This window comes from Loxodonta africana, chromosome 5 (assembly GCF_030014295.1).
Source record: "Loxodonta africana isolate mLoxAfr1 chromosome 5, mLoxAfr1.hap2, whole genome shotgun sequence".
In the NCBI taxonomy this organism is placed as follows: Eukaryota; Metazoa; Chordata; class Mammalia; order Proboscidea; family Elephantidae; genus Loxodonta; species Loxodonta africana.
The window spans coordinates 134038145-134055300 of record NC_087346.1 but is presented as its reverse complement, the minus strand read 5'-3'; the positions used below and the strand labels follow the sequence as shown (position 1 = coordinate 134055300).

General features: G+C 43.8%; 1 long non-coding RNA gene and 1 other non-coding gene across 10 annotated transcripts in view; both read right to left on the bottom strand.

The window, feature by feature from the left end:
- LOC111751048 (uncharacterized) overlaps positions 1-17156 on the bottom strand; it is a 124343-nt gene that overhangs the window by 43120 nt on the left and 64067 nt on the right. For 7 of the 9 annotated variants that reach the window (XR_010322139.1, XR_002786117.2, XR_010322141.1 and 4 more), the window contains 2 exons: positions 16473-16622; positions 2214-2338 (listed from right to left, as the gene is read on the bottom strand). This is a non-coding gene — a long non-coding RNA (uncharacterized LOC111751048). Of the gene's footprint in view, positions 1-2213; positions 2356-16472; positions 16623-17156 lie in introns of all 9 variants that reach the window. The other 2 variants (XR_010322140.1, XR_002786118.2) reach the window with 2 other exon arrangements.
- TRNAG-UCC (transfer RNA glycine (anticodon UCC)) lies at positions 8282-8352 on the bottom strand. Its single transcript has one exon. It is a non-coding gene; the product is annotated as a tRNA-Gly (tRNA).

The following is a 17156-nucleotide window of genomic DNA, read 5'->3' as shown; positions in this document are numbered from 1 at the left end:
AAACTTCTTTGCTTTTGGTCCAGTCCAGTTGAGCTGACTTTCCGTGTATTGAGTATTGTCCTTCCCTTCACCTAAAGTAGTTCTTATCTACTAACTATCAGTAAATAACCCTCTCCCACCCTCCCTCCCTCCCCTCCTCGTAACCACAAAGGTATGTGTTCTTCTCAGTTTATACTATTTCTCAAGATCTTATAATAGTGGTCTTATACAATATTTGTCCTTTTGCCTCTAATTTCGCTCAGCATAATGCCTTCCAGGTTCCTCCATGTTATGAAATGTTTGACAGATTCGTCACTGTTCTTTATCGATGCGTAGTATTCCATTGTGTGAATATACCATAATTTATTTAACCATTCATCTGTTGATGGACACCTTGGTTGCTTCCAGCTTTTTGCTATTGTAAACAGAGCTGCAATAAACATGGGTGTGCATATATCTGTTCGTGTGAAGGCTCTTATTTCTCTAGGGTATATTCCAAGGAGTGGGATTTCTGGGTTGTATGGTAGTTCTATTTCTAACTTTTTAAGAAAACACCAGATAGGTTTCTAAAAGTGGTTGTACCATTTTACATTCCCACCAGCAGTGTATAAGAGTTCCAGTCTCTCTGTAGCCTCTCCAACATTTATTATTTTGTGTTTTTTGGATTAATGCCAGCCTTGTTGGAGTGAGATGGAATCTCATCATAGTTTTAATTTGCATTTCTCTAATGGCTAATGATCGAGAGCATTTTCTCATGTATCTGTTAGCTGCCTGAATATCTTCTTTACTGAAATGCGTGTTCATATCCTTTGCCGACTTCTTGATTGGGTTGTTTGTCTTTTTGTGGTTGAGTTTTAACAGTGGGATTGGCTATTTTTAAGCCTAGCAAGATGGCAAAACTGACCGATCACTTTGGTGGGCCACAGGCACCTCATTTGCGTAATCACACCCCCCACAAGTATTCCACGCACCTTATTTGCATTAACTGACCGTCCAATTCCTCCAAGGTTCTACACACCTTGTTTGCATAGTCCTGCCCAATCATTCTGTAGGAGTTAGAAGACCACGTCTAGAAAGACCATATAAAACAATTCATTGCACCACACCTAAGGTCACATTGTTAGATCCCATTGAGTAGAACTGCTCTACAGAGTTTTCTATGCTGTAATCTTTACAGGATCAGATCACTGGATTTTTGTTTCATGGAGCTGCTGTGTGGGTTTGAACCTCCAGTGTTTTGGTTACTATCTGAGCACTTAACTGTTACGCCACCAGGGCTCCTATATATAACATCTGTAGAGACTGTTTAACCAGCTCCTACAATTACAAAAGATCAAATCCTTGTAACAAATCCCTTATAACATATTCATATGTAGAACCATTTTCTAGTGGTTCTCCCGCTCTGATTGAATCCTGACTGATACAGACATTATTTTCCCAGCTCGGGAGTAAATTCTGATTGATCTGAGGCAACCATGATGCTCCCAGTTCTGTTGCTCGTGATCAGTTTAGGTGTAGGCATGCCACCTGGCTCTAGCCTGTGATGGGTACTTTAGTGCGGGATTTCTGGGAAACAGTTCCTTGCTCAGAAGAAGAAACCTAAAGACAAGGTGAGGCTCTTCTTCCACTGGACATTGGTGTATCTGGAGATCATCCTTGTAATTGAGGCAGCTATCTTGTAACCATGAGGGGTGTTACTCTGAGGACCAAGATACAGGGAAAAGAGCCTGTGTCCTTGATGACGCAGTTGAGCAGATGAATTAACCTTCCCAGAAGCTGCCTACTGAGGGGCTTCCAATTATATGAGTTAATATATTGTTGTTTAAGCCCACTGAGGCAGGGTTTTTTTTTCCTTTTTTTTGTAAGAAAAAACATCCTAGTCCAAGCCCCAACCCCAAAATAAGCCTCCGATTTTCTTCTTACAATAAGCCCCGGAGTCACTGTGCATCAGGAACTTTTCCAAAAGGGAAGTCAGTGAGCAGTGACCTGGCATTGACCAGCCTCTTGTACTTGGTCTTCTCACCAAAGACAATGGAAAACAAACACCCCAGCAACCAACAGAGCACTTAGAAGTAAAGAATAGCATTTAGGATTATCAAGTGATTTCCAGATTATAGCCTAAGGAAAAATATGGGATAAAACTATAATTAAGATAAATACAATAATCGGGTATATCAAGAGGATGCAAATAACAGAAAACTCAAACTGGCTGTACTACCATGCCTGCTTTTTACCTCTCATCTGTCATCTCCAAGCCCAACCTTCAGAACTCTTCTCTGAGATGCTGGTACTTTGCAAACCGCAGTTCGAAGACCTTCGTGCCGGCTGACTCCCTGTGAGACTCTGCCAATAGGAGACACTAGGGGAGATTGGAGTCTGTGAATAGTGCAAACGGTTAAAGAGCTCTGCTGCTACCTGAGGCGCTGGAGGTTTTCAAATCCACCCAAAGGAACCCTGGAAGAAAGTCCTGTCAATGTACCTCTGAAAAATCAGCTATTGAAAACCCTGTGGAGAAAGAACAGTTCTACTCTGACACACATGGGGTCACTATGAGTTGAAATCAACTTGATGGCAACTGGTTGGTTAGAAGAAGATTAAAAGACAAGAAAAGAAGAGAAGAGGCTTCATTTCTGCCTTCCAGTTTCTTCCAGTGTCTTTCCAGCAGGAGCAGACAGTGGGCTCCACCTCCTAGCTCCTCCTGGCACCCCCAGATCCCCTTTGCCGTGTTCCTGCAGAGGCACCAGCAGCAGCTGAGCACAGCTCCAGCTGCACCTCCTTCCTCACCGCCGAGCCACGTGCCGCAGAGCAACGCTGGGGCACCATGTTGGCTGTGTGAGCTCCCATCATATTGTTCCCTTCTCAGTGATTTGTGCACTTCAGGGGTCTGAACACAAGCTATGCAGTTCCCCCCAGGGGCCCAGCACCAGCCCTATGAGACCCCCTTCCAAGGTCCTAGGCCCTGGTAACTGTCCTCACTATCTTTTTCCACCAGCCCTAACCCAAAATCAAACCTGTTGCTTTTGAGTCGCTTTCAACTCGTAGCAACCCTATGGGACAGAGTAGAACTGCCCCGTAGAGTTTCCAAGAAGCATGGTGGATTCAAACTGCAACCTTTTGGTTAGCAGCCGTAGCACTTAACAACTACACCACCAGGGTTTCCACCAAGAACTGCCCCGTAGAGTTTCCAAGGAGCATGGTGGATTCAAACTGCAACCTCTTGGTTAGCAGCCATAGCACTTAACAACTACGCCACCAGGGTTTCCACCAGCCACATAGGGGCTATTAATTAATCCCTTCATTACCTCTTTTTGATCTCTTAGCTATGTAACAAATTCTTTAATTAAATCCTTGGTGTTTGAAATATCTAGTGTGGTTTCTGTTTTTCTGACTGGATCCTGACTATTGAGTAAATGTATTGGAGTCCAGGTCAAGGGCACTCTTCAGGCACAATTTCTTCTAGAGGGTCCAAATATCATTAGAGTCTCACTCTGTTTTCCAGCAGTCTCGGGGCTGATTTCTTCTGTTATGTGGATTATATTTTCAGGCTAGCTACCTTCTGGGTGGATTCCAGGTAAAAGTCCCTGGATGGTGCAAATAGTTATGCACTCAGCTACTAACCAAAAGCTTGGAGGTTCAAATCCATCTAGATGTGCCACAGAAGAAAGGCCTGGTATTCCACTTCTGAAAGATCACAGCACTTGAAAACCCTATGTAGTACAGTTCTACTCTGAAACACACGAGTCACCGTGAATTGGAACTGACCCAATGGCAAGTGGGTTTTTTTTTTGTTTGTTTGTTTGTTTTGTCTTGGCACCTTCAAGGTAGCAACCTAGTGGCCCAATGGTTAAGCATTTAGCTGATGACCAAAAGGTCAGCAGTTTGAACCCACCCAGTGACTCTGAAGAAAGAAGACCTGATGGTCTGCTCCCATAAAGATTACAGCCTAGAAAATCCTGTGGGACAGTTCTACTCTGTTACATGGGGTTACTGTGAGTTGAAATCAACTCGACAGCACCTAACAACAACAATACCATGTAGCAAATACGGCTACAGCAACTCCATTGCTCACATCCACAAGCCACACCTCTTCTGAGCAAAAGAGAGGATTCTTTTGACCCAGATTTTCAAACAAGAGTCCTGAACTTGACTTTGGTTGGATGTGCTTAGGCCATTTGCCAAACGCTGAACCAATCACTGCCAGGTCCGGGACCCAGTGATTGCCTTGCTCTGGATCATGTGCTCCTTAAGGCCAGGGGTGGAGTCAACATCCATGGAGTCAGTGGGCCACAATGGAAATCAGGACTTTCTGAGAAGGAGTATATAGATACCCATGAGATCAACAATCATCCCCTACCCTTCACCTCACATCGTCCAGGGCAGTCTCAACTTCATATTGCTGCTGTTATTTTAATACAACAATCCCATTTGATTTGATTTTTATTCCTTTCCTCAAATATCCTCACAAATGAGAAATAGCCCTTTGATCAACCCTGTATTGCACTTTAGGTTTCAAAAGTGACGTCTCTCAGAGCTGTGAGGGAAACACAAACTGAGGAATTCTCAGTTTCAAAGCCTCTGGTAAGTTATCTCTTTTCCTTTGTGGTCAGAAAAGTGATAAATTAGATGTTCACCAACCATGATTTCTACTATGGGTTGGAACCAACTCGATGGCAGTGGGTTTGTTTTCGTGGCATTTTGGTCTTCTGTCTTTAACTTAAATTAATTCACATTCACTGGAAGCATACCTTGAGAGGCTCATTTCTGTCTCATCTAGCAACAAGCTCACCCCATACTCTCAGAGTTTTAAAGATAATAAATGGTTCCACAGCCATGAAGTGCAACTTAAATAATCACCTTAGTTTTTACAGCCTCTAATCTTCCTTGGAGCCCTGGTGGCACAGTGGTTAAGAGCTTGGCAGTTTGAATCCACCAGCTGCTCCTTGGAAACCCTATGGGGCACTTCTACTCTGTCCTACAGAGTCGCCCTGAGTCAGAATTGACTCAACGGCAATGGGTTTTGTTTTGGTTTTAATCTTTCCTAGTAAGGTCCTTGGGTGGTACAAAGGTTTGTACCTGACTACTAACCTAAAAGTTGGTGGCTCAAACTCACCCAGAGACAATGTGGAAGACAGATCTGGCAATCTGCTTCCATAAAGATTACAGCCCAAGGAAATCCTATAGAGTAGTTCTACTCTGTAACACTCCAAGTCTCCATGAGTTGGAATAGAGTCAAAGGCACTGGGTTTGGTTGTTTGGTTCCAGCCTTCCTTAGGAACCAAGGTTTTCTGTGAATAAGCCCATAATTAAGGCCTAGGGAGCTAATTGGCTTGTCCAAGGTCATAGAGCAAGGCCATGTTAGGACATGAAGTTATTAGCTCCTAGGCCAGGGCCCAACACAAGGCCATCTTGTTTCTCAGATGAGTTTTGTTCTTTAGGGAAATCACCCAGGAGCTTTCGGTATCTTTTCCAGGGCAGGAAATCCTTTCCTTATCTCACTATTTTTATCTCATTATTACAGTGAAATCTGTGAGAGTTTTTCTAGGTCTTGCAAGTTTTCTGCCTTTGACAGGGTGCAGTCATATCACTTTTGTATCACTGTTAGCGGAAAATATTTGCATTTTCCTTCTCTGACAGGTTTCCACCTTAAACAGGTTCTTGGCTTTTAAAGGTTTTACTGTGTCTTCTGCCTGAACTAATTCTATAAGGAATGACGTTAACTGAGATTCATATGACCCTTACTTTTTTCTTTTTTTAATTTTATTGTATTTTAGGTAAAAGTTTACAGTGCAAATTAGTCTTTCATTCAAAAATTTTATACGCAATTTGTTTTGTGACATTGGTTGCAATCCCTGAAAAGTGTCAACACTCTCCCCTTTCCCTTTCTACCCTGGGTTCTCCATGTACTTTTGTCCAGTTTTCCTGTCCCTTCCTGCCTTCTTGTCTTTGCTTTTGGGCAGGTGTTGCCCATTTGGTCTCCTGTACTTGATTGAACTAAGAAGCACATTCCTCACATGTGTTATTGTTTGGCTGGCTCTTACTTTTACCAGGCAGTTTTCTGAGCCTTTTACAGTTCTTAATTTATTTAATCCTTACAACAGCCCTAAGAGGTAGATGCTATATTACCATCACCTACATTGTACAGACAAGGAAACCAAGGCACAGGGAGGTTGAGTAACTAGCCCACAATTGCACAGCCAACAAGGGTAATTCATCTCTGGGATTCGAACCCAGGCAGGCTGTGTTCCTAGAATGCTGTGTCCCCTGAACTGAGGTGAATAGTGTACCTCCAAAACTCATATCCACCTGGAACCTGTGATTGTGACCTTTTTTTTTAGAAATAGAGTCTTTGCAGATGTAAATAAGTGAAGATGAGATCATATTGGATTAGGATGGGTACTAATCTAAAGATTGGTATCCATATAAAATGAAACCAAACCCATTGCTGTCAATTTCAACTCATAGTGACTCTATAGGATGGAGTAGAACTGCCCCATAGGATTTCCAGGGAGTAGCTGGTAGATTTGAACTGCTGACCTTTTGGTTAGCAGGTGTAGCTCTTAACCATTGCACTACCAGATCTCCAGTATCCTTATAAGAAGAGGGAAATTTAGACACAGAGGGAGGCAAAGATTGCAGTTAATCTGCAACAAACCAAGGATTTCCAGTAAGCACCAAAAATTAGGAAGAAGCAAGGACAAATTCTTCCCAAAAGTCTTTGGAAGGAGCATGGCCCAGGTGACACCTTGATTTCCGACTTTCAGCCTCCTGCCCTGTAAGAGAATAATTTTCTGTCCTTTCAAGGCACAAGTTTGTGGTACCTTGTTACAGCAGGCACAGGAAACTAATACATCCCCTCTAATTGTTTTTAAGGGAAGAAACCAGGGCCCTGGCGGCGCAGTGGTTAAAAGCTCGGCTGCTAACCGAAAGGTCGGCAGTCCAAATCCACCAGCTGCTCCTTGAGACAGTTCTACTCTGTCCTATAGGGTCACTATGAATCGGAATTGACTTGATGGCAAAGGGTAAGGGAAGAAGCCACCAGCCATCTGCCAATTTGTGGTGCTGTGGTGGCTTCTGTGTTACTACAATGCTGGAAGCTATGCCACCAGTATTTCAAATACCTACAGGATCACCCATGGTAGACAGGTTTCAGGGGAGCTTCCAGACTAAGACTAAGGAGAAAGGCCTGGTGATCTACTTCCAAAAATTAGATCATAAGAATCTCATGGATCACAACAGAATATTGTCCAACTTGACTCAAACATATCAATGATCATGAAGATGGTGCAGGCGTGGGCGCTGTTTCATTCCATTGTACACCGGGTTGCCCTGAGCAAGAGCCAAATTGACAGCGGGTAACAACAACAACAAGGGAAGAACACCAGACATGATAGAGGGAAGATAAAGGGAGCTGAGAGAAGAATGGAGTCCAGCAGAGGAGAGGAGCACAAGGAGGACAGAGGAGGGGAAGCCTTGCTCTTTGCATTCCTGGTCTTATTGTTCCATGAGCACGTTTCCCACCCAAAAGTTATGCTCAGTATTTTCATTTCCTTTCACTCAAAGTTCTGGACTAGTTTTGGCAAAACCTAGGGTGCCAGTCAGAAGAGCCATGTCAGCTAGGGTAGTTTTCCTGTGTCTCAGGAGCAGATTATAACATTAAGCTTAAAAGAAAAAAGTCACTGGGAGTGGAGCCTTCAGACTCTATAATAAACTGGCGGTTGTAGCATCTAAGGTGAAAAGCTGAATCCTTTTACAGTCACAGTTCTGGAGGATCCACCGCACATGCTGCTGTTGGGTAGAGGGTCCCTGGGAGGCAGGCAGCTGCAGCATCTAACACGGAGAACCATTCACTGTGGCTCTCTAGTCGATCCTACTCAGCTGTAAGGACTTCAGTAAAAATGATCTCTTCCCCTTCGTCAGTCAAAAGCAGCTCTTGAGGAAGATGCTGAAACATGAATGCTTCCGTACATATTCTGTTCATCACCCATTTATTAAGCTCTTACTGCATGCCTGGAACTGTGTTGGACAAGATTGTTGTTTTTGTTAGCTGCTGTCAAGTTGATTCTCGACTTGTGGTGACCCCAGGCACAACGGAACAAAATGCTGCCTGGTCCTGCGCCATTCCTGTGATCAGCTGTAAATCATACCTTGGTGATCCATAGGGCTTCTATTGGCTGATGTTTGGAAGTAGATCACCAGGCCTTTCTTCCTAGTCTGTCTTAGTCTGGAAGCTCCAGTGAAACCTGTTCAGCATCATAGCAACACCCAAGCCTCCACTGACAGATGACTGGTGACACACATGAGGGGCATCAGCTGGGAATCGAACCCAGATCTCTTGCATGGAGGGCAAGAATTCTACCACTGAACCACCAACACCTCATGCTGGGCAATAGACAATTTAAAATGCATGAAACATAGTCCTTGACTTGAAGGAACCCGTGTCCCTGGAGACAAACACATGCAACTGGTTATAACATATGTGCTAAGAGCTGTAATAAAACAATAGCCCTGAAACTTTTTGATTGTGCATGTCTGTCATTAAAAAGTGTTGAGAATGTGAGCCAGTCAATGAATACTGCACCACTCCTGGCTGTCCTTCCCATTCCCTGGAACGAATCCCCTGACCTGGTAAGAGGGCCTCCCCGGAGCCCCCACCTCACTAGGTTGGGTCTTTAACAAAGCTTCCACTGTCCTGGAGGTGTCAACAGCCACCGCTGTGGGGCCCTCCCCAGTGACTCAAGGATGTCATACAAAGCCCTTCTCAGTAAGGGTGCCAGGGCAGGCTCGCCCCGAGGGCCCCACTCTTGCACTGGAGGAAACCGGGCAAGTTTCCCTATCCACCACTCATTTTATGCTTCCTTTCTTTACTGTCTTGGAAGTGAGCGTGTGGCGCATATATCTCTACACTCACATAAGCATTTATTATACGGTTCCTGCTGTCACCAAGCAGGTTCCCTTCCTCCATGCAAGGCCAGTCCCTCCACCTGGGACACTCTCTTCCAACTTCCTGCCTGGCAGACCCCTCCCACTTATACAGCAGGGTCCCAGACCAAATGTTTTAGCTCTTCTAGAAGTTTTATGGCAGCTCCCTTGCAGTTCTCGAAATATAGCTACTTTCAAGAGATTATCTGATTTTGTAAGAAAATGATAGACCATTTTAAGTGACGATTTAATTCTTGGACAAGAAAAGAAGTCACTTGAAAAGCAAAAATAGTACATTTGTGAAAAAGTCCTGATGAATATTTACAGTTATTTCTCCAACACAAAATGAATGGCTGAAAAAAAAAAATCACAATTTTTTAAATGTGGTCTGAAAGACAAGTTTAAGTTCTTGTCGTGCTCATTAACCAGAATCATGTTTCTCTTTGCTTTGAATACTGGAATGCTCAGAGCCAATTGTAGTGCTTGATTCTTTAGCTTTGCCCAGCCTGGTTTTTAAAGAGAATATTTGCTCTCCTCTTGATCTCGGGTTTTGTCTTCTGTGAAGAGCTAATGAAGACGGCAGCACAGAACGGTAGAAAGAAGGGTAGAGAGAGCATGGGCTTTGGAGTCAGCTCTGGGTTCAGATTCCTGCTCTTTTACTCCTTAGTGCTGTGCCTTTAACTTGGGTTGAGTTTCCCCCAGAAGCAGATCCTGAGACAAAGATATAAAAGCAGGTGGTTCATCCGGCCTTAATCACAGAAAACACCAATGGGGGAGGGAGATGTGAGAAAGGGAAGGTAAGGAAGCCAACACCTTGTGCTTTCATGAACAGGTTACTGCAAAGGACAACTGAGGATGAATCCCAGTGGGGACTGTGATCCTTAAGGTTGTGTGTCAGCTTGGCTGGGCTGTGATTCTCAGTGCTTTGGTAGTTATGATGTATTTTGGCAGTCGTGCAATGGTATAATCATCTCCATGATGAGATTTGATGTAATTTGGTCACCTCTATGAAGGGATCTGCTCTGAGTAGGCAATCAATTGAAAGGGAGTTTCCACTGGGATGTGGCCTGTGTCCAATATAGGTGGACTTTTTGGCAAGGCTCGGGGGCTTTGCTCACTCTGGATCCTACAGCTGGCTCCTATTTGTCTGACCTCTGGTTCTTGGGACTTGACCTAGCAGCTTACCTGCAGTTTTGCCTGCTCATCTTGGGATTTGTTGACTTCCATAGCCTGTGAGCCAGGAGAAGCCTCCAGCCTAACCCACACACTGGGAACGTTCTATCTTCTACAACCATGTGAGCCATTTATTTGACATAAATCTCTCTGTATATATATTCATACGCTTTACTGGTTTTGCTTCTCTAGAAAACCCAGCCTAACAGACGGACCTTGGGGAGACTGTGTAGAACATGCCTCAGAGATGTCCTGCCTAAAGAGTGAGGAACCTTGACTATTTAGCTACCAGCTCCCCTCAGTCATGGGCTGAGGGCTGCTTCCAGGGGCATCAACTCCTTGGTGCACTGGCTGCCCCGTGCGTAGGCTGAGCTAGTGCCTGTAGCCAGAGAAGGCCATCAGGAAGGGGTCCCAGTGTTTACAGTAAGAAGCCACCAGGAATGGTGAGTGCCCAGGAATTTCAAGAGGGACAAAGACAGTACCTACTATAGGCCATAAGAGGAGGTAATAAGGAGAATAAAAACTGAATTTCAGGGTATTGTTGGGAACTCAATGAGGTAATATGTGTGAAACCACTGTGTAAATTTAAAAGCATCATACAAACTTTCCGTTTCATATAATTGATGGTGATGATGATGATAACAATGAATCATAAACCAGTGCCTAAGCTGATAGATAAGACTTGCTCCGTCTTCCGCACAGAAATTGCTGACTGGGTTAAACCAGCAGCTATTTAAGTCTTTTACTTGGTGTTATGGTTTGAATTGGTGTCCCCCAAATTGTGTGTTGTAAATCCTAAACCTCTATACCTGTGGATGTAATTCCAACCAGGAATGGAGCTTTTCTTTTCATGTTAAGGAAGCCCATATCCGTGTAGGGTATTTCTTAAGCCAAGCAGCTTTGAGGTATAAAAAGTCCACGTTAGGCACAGAGAAGGAAGCAGAAACAGAGGGGAAGATACACGACGCATGAATGTCACCAAGGAACCAAGGAACAGAAGCTGCGAAGAGGCAAGGAGCTCCCCTAGAGCCAACAGAAAGAGAAAGTCTTCCCCTAGAGCTGGCACCCTGAGTTTAGGCTTCTGGCCTCCTAAACTGTGAGAGAATAAATTTCTGTCCGTTAAAGCCACCCACCTGTGCCATTTCTGTTTTAGCAGCTCTAGGAAACTAAGACACTTGATAACTTTCTGAGGTAGCTGGAGGTGACTTTTCCTGAGTTTGGTAGAGCGAAAAATCAAACTTTGCCCAGGATTCCCTCTCTCCCAGCCCTGTGATCACACACCTTTCAGCAAGTAAATGGGAGTGTCTTTTATTTTATCTCTAAAATTTTTAAATTTAACTTTCTGAATAGGTTATATGTTCGCATTAAGCAAAATTTAAACATATATGTAAAGAGATGTACAGCAAAACCCTCCCTGACACCCATTCGCTCAGTGCCCTTTCTCCCACAACTCGCCATTATCATCAGTTTCTTGTGTCACTAGTGTTTTTATATTTCTTTATGCTTAAAAAACCAAATCCATTGTCACTGAGTTGATTCTGACTCATAGCTACCCTGTAAGACAGAGTAGAACTTCCCCTTAGGATTTCCAAAGAGCAGCTGGTGGATTCGAACTACCGATCTTTTGGTTCCAACCGTAGCTCTTAACCACTGCACCACTAGGGCTGTAATATAAGTTCTTATTTTCCCTCTTTTTTAAAACAAAAGATTTCAAGCAGCATCCACTGTTCTTGACCTTCGTTTTGTCACTGAGCACTACATCCCTAGCTGTACATAGACAAAGTCTTTTTTTCACAGCCCTATAATATTCCATGTAGCTTCTTGTTGCAGAAAATAATAATTGCCAACAATCAACGAGCTCCTGCTGCGAACCAGGCACCCAGAAAAGTGCTTAACATAGCAAAAATGCATACACCAACCCATTGCCATCAAATCAATTCTGACTTGTGGCAACCTCATATGTTACAGAGTAGAACGGCTCCATAGGGTTTTCTTGGCCGTAAGCTTTACAGAAGCAGATCACCAGGCCTTTTTTCCACAGCACTGCTGGGTGGGTTCAAACAGCCAAAACTTTAGGTTAGTGGTTGAGTACTTAACTATTTGTATCACCCAGAACCTCACTTAATATGCACAATCTTATGTAGCCCTTGAACAGCTCCAGCAGATAAATACGGCAATTGTGACCATGCCCATTTTAGATAAAGGAACAGAGAATCATTGAGAGATTAAGTGTCTGACCCAATGATAGAAGCAGTTAAGTTGCAGACCAGTCTTAGAACTGAGCCTGGGCCTGCCAGACTCCAGGTGTGTCTGAACCACTGGACCACCTGCCTCAGGAGGAGAGACTTAGGACCTCTTTAAGGCTGAGAGCTGTGCAAAGTGTGTTAAGATTCTTGACAAAGGCCTCAGTGACAACTTGGGTATTTCTTTGACAACAATGACATTTTGCATTATGTATGCTTTATTTTATCTGGGTATGTATTTATCTGATCTCCTGCCTTTAAGGGATCCCATTTGGGGCATGAATGATTAGCTGGATGATGTCACCTCATTAAAAGACAGACTCAAGAGCTTGGGGAGCAGCTGCCCTGAGTGAGCTGAAGACAGGGTAGGGCTGAGCAGTGAGGGCCACTTGGCAGCAGGAAGGGGGTGCACTGTAGGCCCTGAGGGAAGAATGGAGCTATGCTGAGGCCAGGAAAGGGTCTAGGGCTCTGGAGGGGGAGAGGTGGGGTTCAGGCGAGGAAGCTAGGAAGGGAACTGGAACCAGGAGCAATGTGAGCCCTGGAAAGGGTCTCTGGAATCATCTGGTTCAAGGCCACATTTCCTCAGGTGGGGACACTGAGACCCAAAGCAAAGTGGTGGCATTCCCAAATTCAGGGGGTGGAGCTGAATGAGAGTTCAGCTCTCCTGATTCCTAATGCAGTACTTCTTCCACTACCAGGCTAAGCACAAAAGCAAATGGAATGTGTGTCAGTGTGTGTGTGCACTTGCGTGTGTGCGTGTTTGTGGGTCAAGGGAAAGTATCTATGTGTGTAACCCTATCAGGCAGTTCTGCTCTGTCATATAGGGTTATCATGAGTTGGAATCAACTTGACAGCACACAACAACAGCAGCAAACCTGTGTGTGTGAACATGTAGCCCAAGCTGAGGAATGGAGAGAGAAACTCAGAGCAAAGAAACAAAACCCAGAAATCCTTCCAATATGCGTTCAAGGCCCAAGGACTTCCAGTGTGGAATTTTGCCACCTCGAATTCCACAATGATTTCTGACAATATAACTGGTATTCACTTGGGTGGTTGTTTAGTTTTCATAACTCTAGCAGTTGCAGATTTTAAAGTTCTCAGGCCCTTAGGCCTCTTCACAGACGTTCTCAGTTATCCATGGCCTCCATCAGTCCTGTGTGCAGGGGGCATTTTGCTGTTGCCTGCCCGGCCTCGACTTGCCCTGCTTCAGGCAAAGCCCCACTGGATGACAGGCACTGAAATGGAGGAAAGGTATTACCCTAAAGGCCTTTTGCTAAATAATTAGGCAGCAAAAGTTCTTTCTGCTGTAGCTGCTTTAACACCAGGAGAGTTGAAGAGGCCATCTTTGCCTTCTTCATGGGCAGAGCATCTGAGGGTGAAGTGAACAGAGAGCAAATCTGATTGATATATTTTGAGCACCTGGATCCAATTGTGCCTGAAGCATGTTCCCTCTGGACTTTCAAATCACAGGAGGCATTCCATTATCATTTTTGTGATATGCGTCGTGATTAAGAACCGGACTGCCTGGGTTTGAATCTTAGATCTGCTGCTTACTAGTTATGTAACCTTAACCTCTCTTGGCCTTTTCTATAAAATAGGATTGTAATAGTATCTAATTTATAGGATTGATATGAAGATTCAGTTAAGTTAACACATGTGAAGCAAATAGAATTATTGTTGTTTTTGTAAGGTGTCATCAAGTCAATTCCACCTCATAGCAACACTATGTACAACAGAGAAAACACTACCCAGTCCTGCACCATACTCACAATTGTTGCTATGCTTGTGCCCATTGTTACAGCCACTATGTCAATCCATCTCATCAAGGGTCTTCTCTTTTCCACTGACCTTCTACTTTACCAAGCATGATGTCCTTCTCCAGTGACTGATCCCTCCTGATAACCTGTCCAAAGTATGTGAGTCGAAGTCTTGCCATTCTTGCTTCTAAGGAGAATTCTGGTCATACTTCTTCCAAGACAGATTTGTTAATTCTTCTGGCAGTCCATGGTATATTCAATATTCTTCGCCAACACCACAATTCAAAGGCGTCAATTCTTCCTTGGTCTTCCTTATTCATTGTCATGGTTTTGCATGTATATGAGGCGATTGAAAACACCATGGCTTGGGTCAGACGCACCTTATTCCTCAAGGAGACCCCTTGGCTTTTTAACACTTTAAAGAGGTCTTTTGTAGCAGATTTGCCCAATGCAATGTGTCATTTGATTTCTTGGTTGCTGCTTCCATGGGTGTTGATTGTGGATCTGAGTAAAATGAAATCTTTGACTACCTCAAACTTTTGTCCGTTTATCGTGATGTTGCTTATCACTCCAGTTGTGAGGATTTTTGTTTTCTTTCTGTTGAGGTGTATCCATACTGAAGGCTGTGGTCTTTGATCTTCACCAGCAAGTGCTTCAAGTCCTCTTCATTTTCATCAGGCAAGGTTGTGTCATCTCCATAATGTAGGCTGTTAATGAGTTTTCCTCCAATCCTGATACTCCATTCTTCTTCACGTAGTCCAGCTTCTTGGATTATTTGCCCAGGAGACAGACTGAATAAGTATGGTGAAAGGATACAACCCTGACACACACCTTTCCTGAAGCTGGAAAATACGTCCTTGGTGATAGAAATGATGCCGCGGATTGCATGATTGAATTTTGCAAGACTTCTTCATTGTACATAGTTTTTTTCACCAACATAAATGGCGGCTATATAAAAAAAAAAAAAAAAATTTTTTTTTTTTATATACACATGGACCTCACATGATGGAATAAACAGGAGTCAGATCGACTACATCTGTGGAAAGAGATGTGGAAAAACTCTATATCACCAGTCAGAACAAGGCCAGGGGCTGACTGTGGAACAGACCATCAATTGTTCATATGCAAGTTCAAGTCAGAACTGAAGAAAATTAGAACAAGTCCACAAAAGCCAAAGTACGACCTTGAGTATATCCCACCTGAATTTAGAGACCATCTCAAGAATAGATTTGACGCGCTGAACACTAATGATCAAAGACCAGACAAGTTGTGGAATGACATCAAGGACGTCATCCGTGAAGAAAGCAAGAGGTTGTTAAAAAGACAGGGGAGAAAGAAGAGACCTAAATTGACCTCAGAAGAGACTCTGAAACTTGCTCTTGAATGTCGAGCAGCTAAAGCAAAAGGAAAAAATGATGAAGGAAAAAGCATTTAGAATATTGCCTGACATATAGTTAGCATGTTATTGTTTTTAGCTGCCATCATGATGACCCCCACTTATGGTGACCCGACACACAGTAGAATGAAATGGTGCCCAGTCCTACACCATTACCATGATCAGTTGCAGACTGGACTGTTGTGATCTACAGGATTTTCATTCACTGGTTTTCAGAAGTAGATCTCCAGGCCTTTCTTCCTAGTCTGTTTTGGTCTGGAAGCTCCACTCAAACCTGCTCATCATCATAGCAACACACAAGCCTCTACTGATGGACGGGTGGTGGCTGCGCATGAGGCGCACTGGTTGGGAATGAAACCTGAGTCTCCTGCATGGAAGGCAAGAATTCTACCGCTGAACCACCAACTCCCCCCGCTGGCTGCTACTTTTAAAATATATTAACATCAGTCAGTACGCTGCAGTAACAAACAACCCCAAAGTTTTGGTGACTTAAAACAACCATTTTTCTTTTTCGCTCATACTACATGTCTACTCTGCTTCAGCAAATGCTGTCCTCGTCATAGTTACCCAGCAATTCAGGCAGACAGAGCAGCTGTCATCTCTAATGTCACTGGTTGCCAGGACAGAGAAGAGTATGAATAGGTGCGCACTGGCTCTTAAAGCTGCCATCCAGGAGAGGCCATGTCACTTCCGCTCACATTTTATTGCCCAAAACAAAGCATGTGGCCACTCACTTCCATAGGGTTTTCATAGCTGTGACCTTTCAGAAGCAGATCACCAGCACTGTCTTCTGAGTGCACCTCCGGGCGGGCTTGAACTGCCAACCTTTCGGCTAGTAGCCAAGCATTTAACCATTTAGGTGGGGAAATGCAATTCTGCCTTCTTCCCAGCCCTGATGATCATCACTTTATTGTTAGTTTCTAACTGGCTGAGTGAGTATCAGACTCTTGCAACTGAGACTCAAAATTAATAAGAAATCATACATTTCCCTGGCTTTATACTCACCAGAGCCCTGTGCCATGCCTATGCCATGCTCCATTTAGCCCCGTCCCACAGACCACTCCAAGCATTTGAAGTCCATTGGTCCTGCCGTCCGTCTTCATGGTGCCAGGACCAGATCGCTCATAATTTCAGCAATCACTTGCTGGTTGAGTCCTAGAGAAGAGAAAAAAGTCGTGTCATGGGCCCTGAGTCACAGTTTATCTTAGTGATCTAGTGCTGTTGTAACAGAAACACCGTAAGTAGGTGGCTTTAAAGAACAGAACTTTATTTTCTTACAGTTCTAAAGGCTATAGGGTTGCTGTGAGCTGGAGTCAACTCGACGGTACACAACAACAATGGAGGCTAAAATTCCAAAGCAGAGTCTCAGCCGTGTGAATTCTCTCTGTGAGCCTCTCTCTTATCTCTGGTTTCTATTGCCAGTCCTTGTTGTTCTGGGGTGTTCTTTAGCATCTGTCTTCAGCCTCTATATCTATTCTTCTCTTTTTATAACTCAGAAGTGATTAGGTTTGGGATCCACCCTATACTACCTCATTACCATAACAAAACAAAGGCCCTATTTCCAAAAAGATCATGTCTTATAGGTATATGGGCCAGAAATTCAACACCTATTTTGGGTGGACACAATTCTAAACATAACACAGTGAAGAAAATATCAAGAGGGAAAAAGAGGGAAAGCTCTCCTTGGAA